The 4,743-nt window shown below is 38.8% G+C and overlaps 1 pseudogene; it reads right to left on the reverse strand.

Moving 5' to 3' along the window:
• Positions 1-375: 375 nt before the first annotated feature.
• On the reverse strand, positions 376-4,501 carry LOC144237151 (elongation factor 1-alpha 1-like; annotated as a pseudogene).
• Positions 4,502-4,743: the final 242 nt, after the last annotated feature.

The following is a 4,743-nucleotide window of genomic DNA, read 5'->3' on the forward strand; positions in this document are numbered from 1 at the left end:
AGAGAAGAGTGATAGAGGGAGAGGGAGAGGGAGAGAGAGAATCCCAAGCAGCCTCTGTGTTGTCAGCACAGAGCCTGATATTGGGCTTAATCTCACTAACCAAACAATGAGATCATGACCTGAGCTGAGATCAAGAGTCTAACACTTGACATTGAGACACCAGGGTCCCTAAGACTGCCTTTTAAATGAAAATTTCTAATTGTTTATCTATATTGACTCCTCTGATAGTTAATAATTCTTTATATCTATTAAAAATCACAGAATAATAAATATATTAATATTATTATTTTTTCTTCATTAAACTTTGGTTTTAATGGGTCTCAAAATTCTGTGACAGATTTTTGGTCAAGTTGTTTCCATTAAAAAGTACCGATTTTAANGGTCTGAGACTGTTCTTCCACCACTGATTAAGACTGGGGTGGCAGGTATTGGGGATAATATTCGTTTAGCGTTCTGAGCTTTCTGGGCAGACTTGGTGACGTTGCCAATTCCAGCTGCCTTCTTGTCCACTGCTTTGATGACTCCCACCTCAACAATCTGTCTCATGTCACAAATTGCAAAGTGACCCAGAGGAGGATAGTCAGAGAAGCTCTCAACACACATGAGCTTGCCAGGAACCATATTAACAATGGCAGCATCACCAGATTTCAAGAACTTGGGACTACCTTCCAGCTTTTTTCAGAATGACAGTCAATCTTCTTCAGCTCGGCGAACTTGCAGGTGATGTGAGCTGTGCGACAGTCCAGCAAAGGTACATAGACAGCACTGATTTGGCCTGGATGGTTCAGGATAATTACCTGAGCTGTAAAGCCAGCTGCTTCCACTGGTGAGTCATTTTTGCTATCACCAGAAGCATTGCCATGATGAACAGCTTTGACAGATACATTCTTCTTTTTATTTTTTTTAATTTTTTAAAATTTATTTCTGAGAGAGTGAGAGACAGTGTGAGCAGGGGAGGGCCAGAGACAGAGGGAGACACAGAATCCGAAGCAGGCTCCAGGCTCCAAGCTAGCTGTCAGCACAGAGCCGGATGTGGGGCTTGAACCCATGAACCGTGAGATCATGACCTGAGCTGAAGTCGGCCTCTTAACTGACTGAGCCACCGAGGCACCCCGACAGATAAGTTCTTGACATTGAAGCCCAAATTGTCCCCAGTAAGAGCCTCAGTTTGTGGTTCATATCAACAGACTTTACTTCAGGTATAACGTTCACTGGAGCAAAAGTGACTACCATGCAAGGTTTAAGAGCGCTGGTCGCCACTGGACCCACAGGGACCAAGCCGATACCACCAATTTTGTAGACATCCTGGAGGGGCAGATACATGGGCTTGTCAGTTGGATGAGTTGGTGGCAGAATGAAACTCAGAGCTTCAAGCAGTGTGGTTCCACTTGCATTGCCATCTTTTTTCAAGCCCAGCTATTAATTTTATTCTAAAATTATTATTCTAAAATCTTGTTCACTTATGCTGCTGATATCTGTTNTCCTTACTTCTCCGCCATCTTGCCTGGCATTGCCATCTTTACAGGTGACTTTCCATCCCTTGGACCAAGGCATGTTAGCCCTTGGCTCCAGCATGTTGTCACCATTCCAACCAGAAATTGGCACAAATGTTACTGTGTGGGTTGTAGCTAATTTTCTTAAGTAGGTACTGACTTCCTTAACAATTTCCTCGTATCTCTTCTGACTATAGGGTGGCTCAATGGAATCCATTTTGTTAACACCAACAATAAGTTGTTTTACACCCAGTATGTAAACCAGAAGGGCGTGCTGACAGGTCTTCTCATTCATGGAGATACCTGCTTCAAATTCACCAACACCAGCAGCAACAAATCAGGACAACACAGTCAGCCTGAGATGTGCCTGTAATCATATTTTTGATAAAAATCTCTGTGTCCTGGGGCATCAGTGATGGTCACATAATACTTGCTGGTCTCAAATTTCCACAGGGAGGTAACAGTGGTGATACCACATTCACGTTCGGTTTTCAGTTTATCCATGACACAGGCCTACTTGAAGGAGCCCTGTCTCATCTCAGTAGCCTCCTTCTCAAATTTTTCGATAGTTCTTTTATCAATCCCACCACATTTGTAGATCAGATGACCAGTAGACCAGCCCGAATCTACGTGTCCAGTGATGACAATGTTAATATGACTCTTTTCTTTTCCTGTTTTGGTTTAGGTTTAACAGTGATTTTCATGACACCTGTGTTCTGGTGGCAAACCTGTTGCAAAAAAAGCTGTATTAATATTATGATTAATCTGGGCTTCTGATACTGATTTTTGATTCTAATTTTTATAGTATCCAGCTGGATTTGCTGGCTTTTGATTCCATGTGATACCTCTTTATCATGACAATAAATTTAGTTTTTTCCTTAAACTGCCTTGAGTAAACTTCTAAACTGACAATCAGTTTATGTACAACAGTAAGCCAGTATTATCAGAAATAAAATCTATCCATTTGTTTAAAACTCAAGCTCTTCAGTGAAAAAAAATTCTATTTGAAAGGTGAACAGAGAAACAGAAACAACAATCTACTTAGAGAAATGAGAATCATTGTAACATTGTACTACAAAAAAGAATAAAATTATAATCATATACTCTCCCTTTCTCTCTCTCTATATATACATACATATATATTATCTCTCTCTCTCTATCTCTCTCTCTCTCTCTCTATATATATATATATAAAATCTCTCTTCTCTCTCTCTCTCTCTATATATATATATATATAGAGAGAGAGAGAGAGAGCTTGTACTGTGAGGTAGGGACAATGCTAAGTATTTTAAGTTGATTTAATCTTCACAGGCATATACTTTATATATACACAGTAATATGAATAATTCAGTGTAAAAATATGCACATGTGCTTCTTACAAGGTTCACAAAGAGTCTTACAATCGTGTTAATGTCTAGTTTTTAGTAATCACTTTCCCTCAATATGATCCAAGACAATCTGTATTCTTTTTATTGTATTTTATTTTTTTCACAAGACTGCTCTTTCTTTTCCCATAGTATTGACACCCTATGTCAAAGTCCTACTTGTTTCATATATCAGAATAAAAGGGTATTACCTCTAAATAGGTATGATTGGTAACAAAGAAATACTCAAATAACTAGCCATTAAGGTAAATTTTATATTTTGATGTATATTTATTTTGAGAGAGAGAGAAAAAGCAAGTGCAAGCAGGGTAGAATCAGAGAGAGAGGGGAAAGAAGAATCTCAAGCAGCTTCCACGCTGTCTGTACAGAGCCCAGTGCAGGGCTTAATCTCATTAACTATAAGATTATGACCTGAGCAGAAATCAGGAGTTGGACACTTAATCTCCTGAGCCACCCAGGTGCTCCTGTCTTTTATAATACTTGAATTCTGGTCTCTGCTAAATTGATTTAGAGGAGTATAACTTTGGGAAAATGACAAATAGTACTTGGGATTCTAAATTTCTGTCCTTAAAATGACAACATAAAAATATATGTAGGGTCACTTTTAGACCTAAAATTCTGTGATTCAGAGACCTAATGAAACACTACCTGGGGTTATAGAACATCGACAATGATAAGTTTCAAATGAAGACTTCTTGAAAGTCCTACATTTGCTTGAAAAGATGAATTTTACTTTGAGCTGAAATGTCACATTAACCATGTATCTTCCCTAGATATTTCTGTTTCTGGGAAGAAAGGAGCAAAGAAGCTAGGTTTAGCAAAGTGATACTTATCGTGAAGATATAAGTAGAACATAATAGAAATCCACAAAGAAGAGACTTTATGAAGCCATCTTTCATGACACTTAGCTTGGATATTAAGGCTGAACTCTGAACTATGCTATGGATTTAGCCATAGCAGTGTCAAGTTGGGTCCCCTACTGTGGACTTGACCCAGGACATGACTCATATACCACATGAACTCTTTCTCCTGATTTATTTTCTTCTTCTGCTTTCTTATAGTTTCTGTCCTCTCATGCCTTCTTTGTACACTTGACTTTGATTTACCATGACCCTCAATCTACTTTCAAGCCACTCTTTCATCTTACCCATTGCTAATCAGTCAATTTGTTTTCTCTTAGTTCAAATTAATGAAAGAGAACCTCATAAGTCTAGTTTTTTGTTTTGTTTTGTTTTTGTCTTTTTATTTATTTTTTTAAATGTTTTATTTATTTCTAGGAGAGAGAGAGAGAGCGTGAGCAGGGGAGGGTCAGAGAGAGAGGGAGTCACAGACCAAAACAGGCTCTAGGCTCTGAGCTGGCAGTCAGCACAGAGCCCGATGCGGGGCTCAAACCCACGAACCGCGAGATCATGACCCAAGCGAAAGTCGGACACTTAACCTACTAAGCTACCCAGGCACCCCAGTTTTTGTCTTTTTAAACCAAGCTTTTTGGAGGGGATCAAACTTTTGCCCAATTAGCTTTGGTAGGGATAACAGTTAGGTCTATTTCATAAAAAGTATGACCCTCAAGGCTGCACCCTTCAACAAGGGTTTCATACTTTGCCTTGAAGCAGTGATGGCCATAACCGGTAACAAGAAACATGTTAAATTACACAATGGACTGAGTGTAAGATTATTAACAGCAACAACTGCTAAGCACTGAAGGGTTTACATGCATGTTTTCAAGGGGAAATTCTAGGAATTTCAGAAGTTATTTTGAGCAAGGAATGTTTGAGGAGATTTAATATGTATCTCCAAAAGAAGGTGAACATTGACTTTTCTTACATAAAGCAGCTACTGTAAAGGACATTGAAATAAGAAATCAA

This window comes from Crocuta crocuta, unplaced genomic scaffold, assembly GCF_008692635.1.
Source record: "Crocuta crocuta isolate KB4526 unplaced genomic scaffold, BGI_CrCroc_1.0 scaffold1025, whole genome shotgun sequence".
NCBI lineage: Eukaryota > Metazoa > Chordata > Mammalia > Carnivora > Hyaenidae > Crocuta > Crocuta crocuta.